General features: G+C 37.0%; 1 protein-coding gene across 2 annotated transcripts in view; it reads left to right on the top strand.

The window, feature by feature from the left end:
- Positions 1–17,514, top strand: part of CABLES1 (Cdk5 and Abl enzyme substrate 1) — a 147,776-nt gene that overhangs the window by 35,813 nt on the left and 94,449 nt on the right. Inside the window, exon 2 of one of the 2 annotated variants that reach the window (XM_074199424.1) lies at positions 17,443–17,514. The gene's annotated coding sequence lies outside the window, so the exon portion shown is untranslated. The other variant, XM_074199425.1, reaches the window with a different exon arrangement.

The raw sequence follows: 17,514 nt of genomic DNA, 5'->3' as shown, positions 1-17,514 counted from the left end.
AAGGATTGAACCAAAGGAGACTTAAGACTCTTTTAGCTCTTTATCTATGATGCTTCGAATTATTTCTTAGTCATATAAAAAAATTGTGCTTTTTGTGACCATGCAAGGAAATAGGTAGGGCTGAGCAATCCATCTGAAATTTAAACACTTAGGAAGTTGATGGCTCACTGAGAGGTCAGAGGAGTTGCTCTCAGACTTTCAACTAGTGTCTTGTCAGAGGCAAGAATTAAACTTAGAAGCAATAGAGTAGGGTCCTGGATTTGTAGTCAGAAAACTTGAATTCAGATATTTCTGGTGACTCTTACTAGCTGTATGACCCCTGACAAATCACTTAACCTTAGTTTCTTCATCTATAAAATGGGAATATTGCTAGCACCTACTTCTCCATGTTATTATAGAGATCTTAAATGAAATTTCAAGTGTGTGTGTGTGTGTGTGTGTGTGTACACTCATACGTGCCTGTGTAGTCACACATATACATTTATATACTTGGGTCTGTGTATATGTGTGCATGCATATATACATCCGTGTCTGTGTGTTTGTATGGACTGGTTGAGTACAACTAGAGGGTCAAAATGTAATAATTCAGCTGAGCTATGATGTCACTAGTACAGATGAGTCCAACTCACACTTTCTCTTCCTTTGCTAGTATAGGATTTCTCTAACCCATCAGGGGTCTTTCTTCCTTTTTTTCATATTTAATGAATGACTTGGGGCTTTCCATGCACCTGTGGACCCTCATTCTTGCCACATGACTGGTACACTCCCTTCCTTTACCTCATCTGTGCTTGAGATATAATGTCTTTTATGATAATTTTTGGTCACAAGTTTTCATTGGCACCATGCTGTGTTATGTTGTTTCTCACCTTGTGTTGAGTCAACTGCAGTGTTCAGAGATTGTGACGGTTCCATAAATCATGCCTTATCACACTGCCAAAATCATGAAGGTATAGAAAACCTGAAAAGCACTGTGTAATTTCCTAAATGTGATTCCACTAGTTCCACTCCTCCAATTTAATTCTCTTCCCTGTTCATTCTTCATATATACCTATCCAAGATTTGGGAACTCACTGACCAATTCAACTAAATAATTAAATCAAAGATTTATGTGAAATACCTTAGAGAAATTATGAAAAAAATATCGAACTGTAACAGATGTGCTAGGTGAAAAGAAACCCGATGTATAGTATATTCACACACAAGTCTTTGCCTTTTTTTTTAAGGTGTCTTTTTTTTGGGGGGGGGTAAGCCAATGGGGTTAAGTAGCCTGCCCAAGGCCACACAGCTAGGTAATAATTAAGCATCTGAGACTGGATTTGAACTCAGGTACTCCCGACTCCAGGGCCAGTGCTCTATCCACTGCACCACCTAGCTACCACCTAAGTCTTTGCTTTTACAAGAATATTCAATGAAAGATAGATTTCCTTTGACTAATAGCTTCCCTCAAATGCATTTAAAGTATAATTTTTATTTAGAAAATATTTAAAATCACATTTAGAAAATAGCACAATACATTTTGCCTTTTCAGTATTATTTTTTTGTCTACACTTCTTAGTGCCCCAAACAACTCTCTAGGATATGGTCATGTTCAGTCATTTCAATCATATCTGACTCTATGATCCCATTTCAGTTTTTCTTGTCAAAGGTTTTGGAGTTGGTTGCCATTTCCTTCTCCTGCTCTTGAGGAAACTGAGGCAAAGTAAAGTGGTCACACAATCATTAAGGACCTGAGGCTGGATCTTCCTGAATCTAGGTCCAACATATCCATTTTGATACCTAGCTGCCCTATTGTCTAAGAGAATTGCTCATTAATAATTAGCTACTATATTGCATTTTAAGGTTGGCAAAGCCCTGTATAACATCCTTACAATAACCTTGAGAAGTAGATGCAATTTATTAACCCCACTTTGCAAGTGAGAAGACTAATTCTAAAAGAAATTTTGTGACTTGCTCAAGGTCACACAGCTGGTATGTATCTGAGATGGGAGTTGCCAAATTAAGTTTCTTGCAACAGTGAGGTCCCAGAATTAGACCTGGATGATACTTTAGAAATCACCAAGTATAATTCTCTCCCTTTTGCAAATGGAGAAACTGAGGTTCAGTGAAATTAGTTAGATTGCCCAAGATCTTAGAGGTAGGAGTCAGAGAATTGGAATTTGAATACAAGATCTGACTACAATCCATCACTCTTTCTACTGTATCCCAGTCTGAACAGAAGAAAAGAGATACTAACTCTTGGAGTAGTTCCCAACCTTGCCACTTCTTAGCTGAGTGAACTGGGGTAAATTCACTTCCTGATTTTGTGCTTCAGGTTCTCATTTTTATACAATGAAGATAATCCTTGTCTTGTTGTAAGACTCAAATGAGATAACATATACAAAGTATTTTGTGCACCAAAAACCACTCTAAAAAATGTCAGCTTTTATTTGGGCCCTGCTTTTCATCACCTATGCCCTGGTAGCTAGCATATTGTGATTTAGTATGAAGTGACTGTGGTAGGATTAACTTTAAATAATAATTGGACACTAGAATGAATTCTTCCACTGTCATTCAGAAGTGAAAAAGGATAGCCAATCTTCTAATAGAATAATTTTCAGTGGCACCAGCTTTGTAGAACAATTTCTCTGAACATCTTGTTATCATATTTAATTGCTGTTCTTCTTAGTGCCCTTTATTACTTAGCTCTCCTTTTCTTTCTGGCAAAAAGATTCACTTTCTTTTTGGGGCATGGACTCTGTGTGCCAGCCCAAAGAAGAGCAGATTGGGCACTGCCCCAGGAGACCACAGTGAAGTACCTGGCACTGACCCAGACACTTCAATAACCAATCACAGCTGCTGCCCCTTAGTCCCCTGAGATACAGTAGCTGCCATCTTCCTGGAACAGAGGGCACCAATCCTCAAGTCGGGAAAGAGAACCTTTTAAAGGTCACTCGACCATCCACTACAACTTAGCAGGTAAGGTGACTTGGCAGACTTGTGAGCTATTTTCTTTTTCCTAAAATTTTGGCAGAATGCTTTTTAAAAAAATAAGAAATTATTAAGTACTTTACACTAATACTGTCTCACTTGGTTTTCACAACAACCATGTAAGATAGGCACTATTCTGATCATCACTTTATGTTTGAGGCAAATGAAAGTTTAAGTAACTTGCCCAGCGTCACAGAGCTAGTAGGTATCTGAAGATTTGAACGGGTCTCAGCAATATGACCACCAATAAACTGCCTCATTTTTTTATTGCTATTGGTGGTGGTGAAAAAGAGAGAGATTTTCAGAGAAACTGACTCTGAATCTTATCTTTCCCCATTCTTTATCATCCTAGTCCAGGTGTTACTTCAAGTGGAGTGCTAGGTCCCAATAATAATTCTCATCAACAGAGTGCTTCACAAAGTGCTTTGCTCACACAAACTTTGTGAGAGTTGGTAGTCTGAATAATTCCATTTTATAATTTATATTTCCCCATTTATAAGTGGGGAAACTGAAGTTTAGTGAGGTTGTGATTTGCACTTGGTTACCCAGCAAGTCTCTCTTGTCTTTCTTATCACATTGCCCCTGAAACTTGGGTCCACGTGCACATAAATATGCTGCCCATCATTCTTTTTAATCATTTTTTTTAAATTTAAGGCAATGGAGTTAAGTGACTTGCCTAAGGTCACACAGCTAGGCAGTTATTAAATGTCTGAGGCAGGATTTTAACTCAGGTCCTCCTGACTTCAGGGCTGGTGCTCTATCCACTGCACCACCTAGCTTCCCCTGTCCATCATTCTTAAGACCATCAGTCTAAAAATTCTTGATGTCTCAAGGACAAAGAGACCAATGAGAACAAAAAGGATCCTGCTCTCCTACTTTCAGAAGAAACTGAATAGCAGAATCCTTCAGAAACGTTATGTTTTCCTATATTGATTGACTTTGTTTGTCCCTCGAGGCCCCAGGCATGCTGGAAGCTCATTTGGGATTTGCTTAATTATGAAACATACTCATTTCTTCATAGTCTGTGGGTCCTTCATGGGAAAGCCCAAATTATATCAGCCTCATGGCTTGGGGTACATTTGGGAGTACATCCAGACAAAGAATTGGCACAGTATGGGCCCATATTCCTTCATGTTGGTGCCTGATGTATCTGCTGACCCTTGCTCAAGGTCAGCTTGGTGAAAGTGTCAGTAAACTGATTAGGCCAAAGATTTAAATTTTTTAAGGTTAAGATAGAGATAGAAGATCCCAGAATAAGGCATCTTCTTGTTAAATTGCAAACTTATATTTTTGCTTGAATAACAACACAGAGTTTATTTGGTAAGTTGCAGGATAACGAGAAGTATCTTTTTAGAATTTGAGGCCTCTCCATTCTTATCAATGATACACATGTTTCAACAAACATTTTCTATCTCTTATGAATTTTCTGAATATGGAGATTGATGAGAGGGAAGGATTTAGGCATCTATTAATAGTGACTAACATTTCTAAAGCACATTAAAGTTTGCAAAACATGTTAGACATATTATCTCCTTTGATCCTCAGAACAGTGAGACAGGTGCTATTTTTATCCTCATTTTGCAGATTTGAGGGCAATACAAGATAATTGATTTGCTTAGAGTCACACAAGCTACTAAGTGTAAGTGTAACACTAAAATGTTTTAAGGTGGTATTGGAACTTATGATTCCCAAAGCCAACACTATGCGGTGTGCCAATTAGTTCATACATCTCAAAGAAGATCAACACAAGACTGTGTGAATGATTAAGAATTCATCTCTTATTGCTGGGGAAAATGATACAAAGGACATAACTAGTATATGTGAACTAGAACATCATTTCCCTATAGGAAGTGGCCAGGTATGCACTTTTATTTTAGTGATAACCATTGATTTGGTGACACTTAGGGACACATGTTAGCCCCTTCAATTCAATGTTCATTGAGTTGGATTGACTTAGACAAGATCTCTCCTAAGATTGCTTCCAATTCTGGCTCCTATCATACTATGAATGTTATCCAGCTATTTGCATGATCTGTAAAGTTGGTTCAGAGTTCAGACCAGTATTGTATTGGACCTATCATCTAATGACCTCCAGACTTCTCCCTGAAGTAAAGACCTGTCTTCTGAAAAATGACTGCAAATCCTCTCATACCAGAGTCTCTGAAGCACCTAGATTGTGGGTTACCTAGAGAGCAAAGGAGAGATGTATTTATAAATGTTATTCAGTCATTTCATTTGCATACAACTCTTCAAGACCCCACTTGGAGTTTTCTTGGCAAAGATACTGGACTGACTTCCCATTTCCTTCTCTTGTTCATTTTACATATGAAGAAACTGAGGAAAACAGGGTGAAGTGACTTGCCCAGGGTCACACATGTCTAAAGCAGAGGCAGGAAACCTCCAGTCTACCGAGTCATATTAGTGTGGTGTTGCCAAGGCAACCATAGGCAGGGCTTGAAATTCAATAAATCTAGGAGCATTTCAGGGTGATTTAATTAAATGTTTGACCAAATATAGCCCACGAATAATGTTATAAATATCCATCTGGCCCTTGGCAGAAATAAAGTTTCCCCACCTCTACTCTAAGGCCACATGTGTGAATCAGGTCTCCCTGACTTCAGGTCTAGCTGCCTTTGTTTAAGTAGGCTGTGGCCAATTGTCAGAGAAGAATTTTTGCCCCCTAAGTAACATCAGAGTGATAACTTTGACCTTTGAATGAAAAAGGATCAGCTTGTCACATCATGAGGACAAAAAAAGATAAGTGAGTCAGTATGTTTCCACACTGTCAAACTCTCTAGAGGAAGGCTTTCCGGTATGGCATGTGTACCTTCCTGCTTTGTCTGCATGAAGGGTTTGGGGGTAGATATGGGTGTGAGTTACACTGTTTAGGAAGGCTTGGACAAGTTGTGATCTGCAGTTTTAGCATTATATGCACAAAGATGAGATCAGATATCTGACCAAGTTTAGAGGCTGTCATCTTCTTGTACTTTGTCCTTAACACAGAAAGGAAAACATTCTGAGATTTCTTTATGAAAGAAAGGATGAACATCCCTTCCCTGGACGAGGAATATTGCCTTTAAAAAAAAGAATCTTGACTTTAAGCTCTAGATTTATGTCATCTGTCCCCCACCCACTGTGTTTTGGTTTTGACCTATGAATTCATCAATGAGGGGAATTTTTGGTGTGGAAACTCCTTCCACTGATAGAGCATCTTTTCTGTGATTTATTAACTTAGCTATTGGGGACACTGAGAGTTAAGTGATTTGCCCATGGTCATACAACTAATATGTGTCTGGGAGGATTTGAATTCAGGTCTTCTTGACTTCATTGCCAGCCTTCTATCTTGTACCACATGCTACTTGTCATGATTTCCCCTGAAGCCTATGTAAAAACCATCATTTTGTTTGCCAGTTTCATAAAGTATTACTTTTTTCAGCACAGAAACAAATGAATATCATTTGGGATTGGGAGAATTGTCAAATATGGGACTGCTGCTTATTTTTATAAACTTATTTTTCTAAGCTTCCTCACCAGGAGTAGCAATGGCGTCTACTAGACTCCTCACTACCCAACAGGGACCTGCTGACTTCATCCTGGGATTTTCCTGACCTTTTAAATTAGTGTGCTCTGAAAATCACTTTTCTTTTTAGTTTGAGAAGGTTTTTAAAATATTCAGATTCGCTGAGAAGACTTTTGTGTTATTTGTGGAACTACAGTCTTCTTCTCATGGATTATCTTTTCCCACTAAATAGAACATAGGAAATGTTGAAACTTGATGGCCATGGATAGATCAGCTCAGATGTTAGGTTTCTGCTGTGACTTTGGAAAAGAAAATAGGAATAACAACAGGACCTGTGATTTCATTGATATAGGAAATAAAAATTCTATGTACCATTGCAACGTAGCACTTTCTTTGCAATTTATATTATGTTATAAATGTAACGTTATATATTTAATTATGTTATATTACAGTATGTCACATTACTACATTATATTGTTATATTCTTTTCTTATGTGATATGATATGAGGCAAATAGGTGTCCAGTAAGGTCTAAAGACAAGATGACACCTTAGTTCAGATCTGGCCTCAAACACATATCAATCATGTGACCCTAGGTCAATTACCCAGCCCTTTTTTTTTTGAGAGAAAATTGTACGTTTTATTCAGGAGCCTTGCCAGACATACCTTACAAGATATGGGTACCTCACTCCTAGGCGTGGGGCCTACCCAGCCCTTTTTGCCTCAGTTTCCTCATTTGTAAAATGAGCCAGAAAAAGAAATGGCAATCACTTCAGTATCTTTGACAAGAAGACTTAAAATGGGGTTACAGAGTTGAATAATACTGAAAAACTACTGTTACATTATTCCCTAGAACATTGAGAGGTTAAACCAATTGCCCAGAATCAGTCAGCCAGTATCAGAGGCAAGACTTAATATCCTAGCTTCAAGGCTGGTTCTCTCTATTCCCTGTGCCATAATGACTCTCATAGACAAGGGGGGATGTTTATGAAAGTTTGCCACCCAAATAGGTTACCATTAAATTTTGAAGAGACTGCGTTTATTCCTCTATATTAGTAATTTAGGGAGACTAGTTATAGATTCATGGACAAGTACTCATCAATTTATTCGTCATCCTTAAAAGTCAGAATTAGACAGAATTAGGCTCAGAGTTTGAAGAAACTTGTTGAAATTCCTGAGATCTAAAACCCACAAATTTTTGTAATCAGTGTTCTCTGATTATAGGTTGTGTATATTCTCTCAGCTTGGTTGTTTTACTTTAAACACAAAGTATATAAATTACTTAGAATTTCTTAGCAGTGATCTGATACCGAAAGTAAGCAAAATTCTAAACAGATTCTTCTAGCAATATGGTATTCTAGTCTCACCTTTGCAAAAAAACAAAGTATAATTATATCAGTGTCATTGTGTCATTATAGTTGTAGGAGGAATTGCAATCACTACATCCTGAATGGAAAAAAATGAGTAAATTTATTCTTTTACTTTTTGAAGTAAAAAACAAGCATTTGAGTCTAGGAATACAAAAATAAAGACTTCTCCCAAACTTAGAATAACTAATTTAGGAGTAGAGATTCACTTTTTTCTTGGTCATGGAACCTTTTCATAGTTTGGTAAACTCTAAAGATCCTGTCTGAGAATAACATCTTTAAATACACCAAATAAAATGCATAGAATTACAAAGGAAACCATTATATTGAAATACAATTTTCAAAATATTTTTAAAAGCCAGGTTCGTGGATCCAACATTAAAAATTCCTTATTTACAGTTAGACCAGACATAGAGGTGAATTCCTCATTTTACAAATGAGGGAAACTGAGACTCAGAGGTTAAATGATTTACCCAAAGCTACACAGGTAGAAATGTGAATGAATGAATGATCATATATGTATTAAATCCTTAGGTGTCAAACACTCTGCTGAATAGAGAAGATAAAAATGCAAAAGTAGCAGTTCTTCTCTAAAAGAGTTTACATTCTAAGAGTGTAGTCAATACATTTAAGGGAACAGTGTCCAGGAAAATGTGTTTTGGTCTTGGAAGTAACTGACATGATCAGTGAAAGTCTGTAGCAGTTCAGTGAAATATCCTCTCCAGAAGCAACTTAGTTTTTATCAAGATTAAAGGTAGACAATAAGCTGGAGATAGGGAGAAGAAATGTAAAATAACTGCTCTCTGGTGGGGTATAATAGCAGCAGGAGAGAGAAAAATGGCCAGGATGAAGATAGAGACCCATGTTTCCAGGGAAGACACTGCTAAGTAGTTTAACTCCTCCCAGGTGATATCCAGGGTGGGTGTTTTGCTCTGAGAAGGCACAAGGATGATGATTATTAATGAACAACAATGGCAGCAGATTGACATGACCTTTCCAGAGTTAGGGGAGGTATTGATTCAATATAGGTTCTCAAGGGAAGAGGTAGTGATGGAGTCCCCAGTGCCCAGGGCCAAGAGACTCAGTTCGGATACTGGATTAGCACTCTAATATTCTTAATCCTAAACCAGAGCATTTTCCACAGTACCATGTTCCTGTCTTCTAGTTGTGCTGTGATTCAACCTAGCTAAGCCTCTTCAACCTGTGCAACTTTTGTCCAAATCAAACTTTTGTTCATTTGCATTAAATTTTCATAGAGTATTTACCTAGTACACACATTGGAACCTTTCTTTGCATCCTTTAAAATTTCAGAGAAATTGTTCTTGGAAGGAAGCTAGAGATTCTACAAGGTAAAGGGGGATATCATTCTAGACATTCTAGATTAGGCAGAGAGGAATAGAGAGGGGGAAATGAATTGTTATGTATGAAGAAGAGCTAGCATCCTAGTGTTATGGGAATGGACGAAACATGAACCAAGGAAATGTTCAAGGAAACTGAAAAAGCAAATGGAAGCCAGACTGTGGAGTTCTTTAAATGCCAGAAAAATAGTACATGCAATGATTGCTGCAGAGTAAAGAGAAAGAAATTGAATACTCAGTAAATTCATTGTTCGATCATTTCAGTCATGTCTGACTCTTTGTGACCCTATTTGGAGTTTTCTTGGCAAGGATATTGGAGTAATTTGCCATTTCTCTCCAAATTACTTTACAGATGAGAGTAAACTGAGGCAAATAGGGCTAAGTGACTTACTCAGGGTCAGTTATTATGTGTCTGAAGCTCAGTTTGAACTCAAGAAGATGAGTCTTCTTGACTTGAGGCCCAGCACTCTGTCCACTTCACTACCAAAAAGCTTAGTCCCAGGGAAGAATGAATAAAATACGCCTCCTCTCTTCTTTGCAGAGGAGGGAGGACTATGGATGTGGAATATCACACCAGTAGACAGAATCAGTTAATTTATTGGGGTTTTCTGAACTAGTTTTTCCCCTTTTTATTCTTTACAAGTTTGACTTGGATATTGTCAGAAATGAGGGTGATATAAATATATATATATGTGTATATATATATATATATATATATATATATCTGTATAAATAAGATACAAATTTAGACATTTCACAGAGATCCCTTCACCCCTCAGTCTTGTCCATTTCTTCTCTTTTGCTTGGTATGTTACCAGTCCTCCATATTTTCCAATCATACAAGATGTCTTTTACACTTCTTGTTATACAAGTTATTATTAGCCAATTTAGAGGCACTATAGGTTTCTATTGCCCTTTAGATCAGCTACAATTTTTAGAAGTGCATAGGTACATCTAATTATAAATTATCGAAATTGTTCATTTTTCTTTCCCTATCCCCAAATAAGATTAATTTGTTGAACTATAACTGATCTCTGAAGTTCATCCCAAATTCTGTGATCCTGTTTAGTCAGGCCAGAAGGAGTTTGTGTCAGAGCATAGATTGTGACAGAAATGGAAAGTGGGTGAAGTTGACCTCTGGTGAACTTCCTCACCTAATCAATCAGCAAGCATTTATTTATTCAGCACTTGTTTTGGGCCATGCACTGCTAGTCACTGAGGATTCAGAGACAAAAATGAGCCAGTGTCTGCCCTCAAGGAACTTACATTCTGTAGGAAAGAATAATACATGTGCACGTGTGTGTGTGTGTGTGTGTGTGTGTGTGTGTGTATTATATATAATGTGCTTTTGTGCAGAATTACCTTAACACAGGATTAGGAGCTGAAGAATCATCAAATCATTGACAGAAAAGATGGCATTCTAACTGACCTTTCCTGAAACCTGTGGATTCCAAAAGACATAGATGAGGAAGGAGTACATTCCAGGCATGGAAGTCACTTTGTACAAAGGCAAGGAAATAGGAGATGAAGGATTGCATTGGAGGAACATCAAGAGATTCAATTTGTCTAGTCCATAGAATGCATAAAGATGGGTAATGTAGACTATGACTGGAAAGTTAAGTTGGGGCCAAATGATAAAGGCCTTTAAATGACCAGCAGAGGAACTTTTAAAATTGAATTTGCTAAGAGATTAGATTTGCCAGAGAGAAAGGAGGGTCCAGGACAGAGTATTGTGTTCCACTCAAAATTAGGAACTTTCCATCAAAGGAAACTGAACCGTAGCCAGATGAGTAGGAGGAGAACCAAGAGGAATCTGAGTCATGAAAACCCAGAGGGCAGAGATCATCCAGGAAGAAGAGGTTGTTAACATCATCTGCATCAAGAAGCATAAGGACTGATTAAAAGATCAATGATGTTTGCAATTAAGAGCTAATTGGTAACTTTGGAGAACAACATTTTAGTTCAGTAGTGAGGTTGGAAACTAGATAGCAAGGGATTAGAAAATGAGAAGAGATGAAGTAGAGGCAAATGATATAGTTAACTTTCTCTAGCTTTTGACTACAAGAGGGGAGAGAGAGTAAAAGTTTGAGGGAATTGATAACAGTCAAATGAAGGGTTTTTTTTTAAGGAGGATAGAGACATAGATATGTTTATACATGACCAGTTAGATTGAGAATGGGATGTTAATTATGGGGCAATCTAAGGATTAGGATCATGTGAGGATAGGCCTTGGCAGAGGCCATCCTTTCATCAGAGACCAGCGTCAAGGAGGAGAGAGTATAGATATCAAGGCTTTGAGATGGAGAATATGAGAGAAGAAGGATCTTACAGTAAGTCGACTTTTTTTTAATCAAGTATGGGGTAATCTCGTGCAAAGGATTTAGAGTAGAGTGGTATAGGAGACTTGAGGAAAGAGGAAAAGGTTTGAAACAACAGCTAGGTAGATTATGATAGAGAATCAGTTATGGAGGAGTAAAGGTGAATAAGGCTTCAGTTGAAATTTGATAACAGAAATTTGTAGTGGACTCAACAAGGTTGCACAGCTCCTCTGACTTTGTTCTGTAGAGAAGGAATGGAAAAGGTGTATGGTGGAAGAAGTCTAGGATGAAGTTTAGAAAAATGCAACAAAGCAAAAGACTTTATAACATCAGATTTGTTAGCTGAGAGTCAAGATTTGGAGGGGGAGAAAGGGAAGCCAGAAAATGATTAAAAGCCTGGGATGGTAGAAAAATAGAAAGAAGGAAAAGGATTAAACATTTATTAAGGGCCTAATCTAGGTTAGACAGGAGCAACTTGATGGTTCAGTGGATAGAGTTTTGACCTGGAATCAGGAAGACCGGAGTTCAAAAATGACCTCTAATGCTTACCAGCTATTTGACCTTGGGCAAGTCACTTAACCTGTGTTTAGCTTAATCCCTGGAGAAAGAAATGGCAAATTGTTCCAGAATCTTTGTATGTTAAACAGTTTTAGAATATCTCATTGATCCATACAAAAATCCAGAGAAGTAGGTGCTTTGATTATCGCATTTTACAGATGAGGAAACTAGACACAAAGATTAAGTGACTTACCTAAGGTCACAGTCAGGAAGTATTTGATATAAGATTTGAACTCAGATCTTTCCAACTGCACATCCAATATGCTATCCAACTAGTTGAGACTGAGTAATGGAAAGGAATGGGTAGAGATGAAAAGGAAGGACATGATCATCAGTAACTGTCTCTTTATATGGGGGTGAACAAAGTAAAGCAACTAAATTGGGAATTGAAGAGACTGAATAATTCAGAGACCAAAGTGTTTGAGAAAATATGGCCATGGTTATTGAAGAAGCCCCCATAGAACAAGAGCACAACTTAGGGTAAAGAGGAATACTATAAATAATACTGAATATGACTTCAGGACAGGCCTTCTTCTCTCCTTTCCCATCCTAGTGCCTATCATCTTTGTTCTCAACGTAATTTACCTGGAATATATGATCTTACAACAATCATAGTTTGTGACCTGAGATCCTTGTTTCCCTTCTTTGTCCTCCTGTATATTCCCCTTTACCATCATTTTTATCTTCTGCCTCCCATATTTCTGGTTATAAGGAATCTCAACTTTCACAAGTGGGTGCTAATATGATGCAGATCTTTTATTTTATGTTCTAGTAGCTACACAATCAGAGATGGATAGCTAAGGAACTATGGAAGACTCCATTAATCCTAGAATTTTCTTTTTGTTGTTCTTCATAACACAAGGATGTGAACCCTAATCTTGGTTAAATTTGCCTAGTTCTCATGGACTTTTATTCTCAGGAAATTCAGTTCAATTTAATAAATGGTTAATGTATGTGCAAAGGACCATACTGTCTATTGTGGTTGATAACAAAATTGCCCAAGATTTAATTCCTGTCTTAAAAGAAATTTCCAATGTAGTTAGGGAGGTGGAAATACAAAGCATTCACCTATCCCTAAATTACTGTAACACAAAATAGCATCTAAGTGTTTATATGAGATGTGAAATTAACTTGCAAAAGTCCAAGGAAAAAATTATCACTGAGGGGAACAGGAAAGGTCAGAGGATGAAGGTGGCAGGTAAATTCTGTCTTGAAATTTTGAGTAGGATTTCAACAGAACAGTGGTGAGCAATGTAGATAGTAAAGCATGGAATTTATATGGGATTCCCCCCCCCCAATTAGTTGGTTTGTAGAGTAGTACATAAAATGGGTGTGGGGGAGTGAGATAAGGCTGGTAAAATAAATACCAACTACTTGTTAGCAGCCATATTTTATAACTTGATGAGTTGATAAAGATGTAATTTTGTACATCTTATGTATGTTTTAATTATTGTGTTTATAGATATGTGCACACAACCAGTATCTTATTTATACTCATATATGTGAGTATATGTATGATATTCTATCCATTGCTCCACTTAATTGCCTGATATAAGTATATGCACACACGCGCGCTACACATATATTTTGTGTGTGTGTGTGTGTGTGTGTGTGTGTGTGTGTGTGTATGTTGATCCTATTTACTTTATAGAATTCCATGCAGGAAGGAGCTGAGTTCCCCTTGCCCTGTGTTTTTCAAACATCACACCTCTCCCCAAGTGGCAGCTTCACTGCCCAGCTCTAAAGTCAGTGATGATCTAAAGAGGATTCTGATTCCATTGTAATTTGAATTAGCTGACCCCTGAGATCCCTTCCACTCCTGAAGATCTATGGTGCTTTAGATATTCTTACATCCTGGGAGAGGAACCAAGAGAGCAGTGGATAATGCCCTAAAGCAGTGGGTGCCTGGGCACCTGCTGCCCTCCTCCTGGCTCTAGTGCCTATTTTAGTAAAAACTGCTGAGGAGCTCTGGGATCTGTTCCAGGTTAAAGAGTGAGCAGAGCCGCACAGCACAGCCCAACTCTGATGGGAGAATCCAGCACCTGGGACAGCTGGAGGAACAGCAACAGTGATGCTGCTGCCTCTCACCTTTTGTCCTTGAGTCTCTGCTTGTCCTGTTCCTTTTGTTGGCACAACCCCAGAGGTTTAGTAGAAGGGAAGAGAAAGTGGAAGTCAGAGAAGAGCAGTTATCCTTACTTTTTCTTTTTCAGCTGTTCATGCCTTGTACTTCGGAGGATTAAAGTTTGGAAGGAAAGTTGAATTATAGTCAGGCACACATGGACATTGGAGCAATTTTAATGATAAAAATTATTATAATTATAGTTATATAATTCCTATATTGTAAATACTTTCCAGTACTTTACAAATATTTCATTTGAGCCTCAAAATAACCCTAAAATGTAAGAGATATTATTCTCATTTTGTATTTGAGGAAACTGAGGCAAACAGAACTTCATTGACTTTCCTAGGGTCACCTAGCTGGTTAAGTGTCATATTTGAACTCAGGTCTTTGTGACTCTAGACCCACTTCTCTCTTCACTGTATCCCTTAGTGGTACAGGCATAAAGGTATTGAAATAAGAGATGTGTGACTCATCCATATTCAGGGCCTTTGGGCTCTTTTAAGACAACTAGTAAGAGAATTAAGAAAGAAAAAAAATCTTCTTAGATTTGTAGGCACCCATATTATTTTCAGTTGTCAGTCTTAGGCAGTAGACAGAGTGAACAAGCAGTATTAGTGTTTCTTCCTCATAATTTTACAGTTGCCTTGGATTATACCTGGCCACATTTCTCTTCTTCCTCTGATCCCATCAAAGGGTCTACTTATCAAGACCATTCTTAGGAAATATCCTTTACATGAGCTACTGAATATTTAAGCAACAGTTCAGAAAAAATAAAATAGCCTTTTTTGTACAGGTCGAAGGAGTTATAGTATTCTGCTTTTTAAAAAAATATTCAAAACCTGAGAATATTTAAATGAACTAAAGCAAAGTGAAATAAGCAGAACCAGGAGAACATTGTGCACAGTAACAGCAATACTGTACCATAATCAACTGAATGATTTACCTATACTTTAAAATACAATGATCTAAGACAATGCCAAAGGACTCACAATGAAAAATGCTATCCACTTCAATGCAAATTAGGACATAATTCTAAAAACTTTATTATTCTGGGGGGGTTGTCTGTGTTTCCTTTTGGAACATTGGCTAATATGGAAATATGTTTTGCATGCCTGCACATATATAATCTATGTCAAATTACTTGATTTCTTAAGGAAGAGAAAACTTATGGTTTTTAAAAATGAATGTTAAAAATTGTTTTTACATGTAATTAGGAAAAATGAAATATAAAAAATTAATTATAAAATGTGTTTTTGGCTATATTAGTACTAGATTTTTAAAAAAGAATTAAAAAATTTTTTTCAAAGGTTTCATCAAAGTTTTGCCTTAAATCCTAAGTTTTGCCACTGGAAATCTAGAACATTTTGAAACTTTAATTACATCTTACAAAGCAATTAATTGAAAATGTCCTAACTAGAAAAGGACTTTAGAGGTCATGTTGACCAATTCTCTCATTTTAAACTTGATGATCATAAGATCACAGATTTGAAAGAAGACATCTTAATGTTTGTCTAATCTGAATCCTACATTTTCCATGTGAAATATAGTTGTCTTCCCAGGGCCAAACAGGGTGAAAGTAAAGAATGAGATTTGAATGTAGAATATCTTATTCTAAATCTGTTACTCTTGCCATTATAAATGCTAATAGTGTGCATTAAGTGAAAGTAGATCCTGTGACACAACTTAGGATCACAGAGTTAATAGAGTTAGAAGAGACCTTAGAAGACAATCTTTGGAGGTTGTTTGATAAATATTTATTGGTAAATATTAATCTCCACTTATACAGACCAAAACTTATAACCTTTTCAACTAAAAAAAAATCCCTCAATTTTTTGTTAGTCAAACTATAATGTGGTCAACAAGGTTTTTTCACATGAAAACTACTAATTCTTGTCGACTGATTCTAATAGAATAACAAAACTGCTAGATTTTGTGAGAGTGGATTTGACCCGTAGAATGCAGTATTTTAATGACCCAAAAGAAACACCTTTTAAATGCTTTCGAAACATCTATAAATATACTACAGTCTTGGGGACTCTTGATTCAAGAAGCAAGGGATTTGGTGACTAAATCAGTGCTCACCCCAAGATTTTATCAAATCTAAAAGTACCAGCTCTTAAATATATTCCCTGTGTATACAACAGAGAGCTAGGATTCACATAAAATCAAAGGAGCATCTAGCTCTATAAAGTTTCAAGTTCATCCTCCTGAAGATGCATTGATTATAAAAAATTATCAGAATTTTAAATTGAATTTAATTTGAATTCCTGTGGATCATGAAGAGAAATGGAAATACAAATATCCCAGGGATACTATATCTTAAGGAGATAGTGGGATGCATAGATAAATGAATGGGTGGACAGATGGATTGAATAAGTACTTTTTAATTTTGCTAGTACCTGTGATACAAAGAAAGACAAAACAATCTCTGTCTTAAAGTACCTCACAATTTAATAGGGAAGATAGCATGTATAAACAAGATATATACAGGATAAATTAGAAATAATCACAGTGGTAAGATAATAATAGCATGAAGGGAAAAGAATTCTTATAAAAAGTGTCTTGTCCTACTTGTAGAAAATTTCTTGTCCCTACTATTCTATTGGTAAAATTGAGAAATATGGTCTCAGTGACTTGCCCAATTATCATAAAAATGCTTTTCAATCATTTTCAGTCATGTCTGTCTCTTCTTGACCCCATTAGTAGTTTTCTTAGCAAAGACAGTGGAGTAGTTTTCCATTTCCTTCTCCAGCTCATTTTACAGATAAAGAAAGTGAGACAGTGGGGTTGAGTGACTTGTCCAGGTCACAGAGCTAGTAAGTATCTGAAGCTGGATTTGAACTCAGGGTTTCCCTGACTCCAGGCCAGAGATACTATTCACCATTCCACCTGGCTGTCTTATAGAGGAAATAAAATGTAATGCCATAAAATCCTCACGATACAATAAAATAAGATATCAAGTTCATTATCAGAACCTCAGGATCATCTGTTTCATACACAATATTTTTTTTGCAAGGCAAATGGGGTTAAATGGTTTGCCCAAGTCCACACAGCTAGGTAATTATTAAGTGGCGGCTGAGGCCAGATTTGAACTCAGGTACTCCTGACTCCAGGGTCAGTGCTCTTTCCACTTCACCCCCTAGCCGCCCCCGTGAACAATATTTTTAAAATAACTGTTTTCAGATCAATTTTTAGTAGAAATGCTAATATGAAATCATTTCTCTATATATAGACGTCGCCTGATCTCCCAGCGATCTTCCTTGGAGACCTTGGAGGATATTGAAGAGAATGCTCCATTACGGAG

This window comes from Macrotis lagotis, chromosome X, assembly GCF_037893015.1.
Source record: "Macrotis lagotis isolate mMagLag1 chromosome X, bilby.v1.9.chrom.fasta, whole genome shotgun sequence".
NCBI classification, from domain to species: Eukaryota; Metazoa; Chordata; class Mammalia; order Peramelemorphia; family Peramelidae; genus Macrotis; species Macrotis lagotis.
Note: the sequence above shows the minus strand (reverse complement) of the source record. Positions and strands in the feature narration are given on the sequence as shown.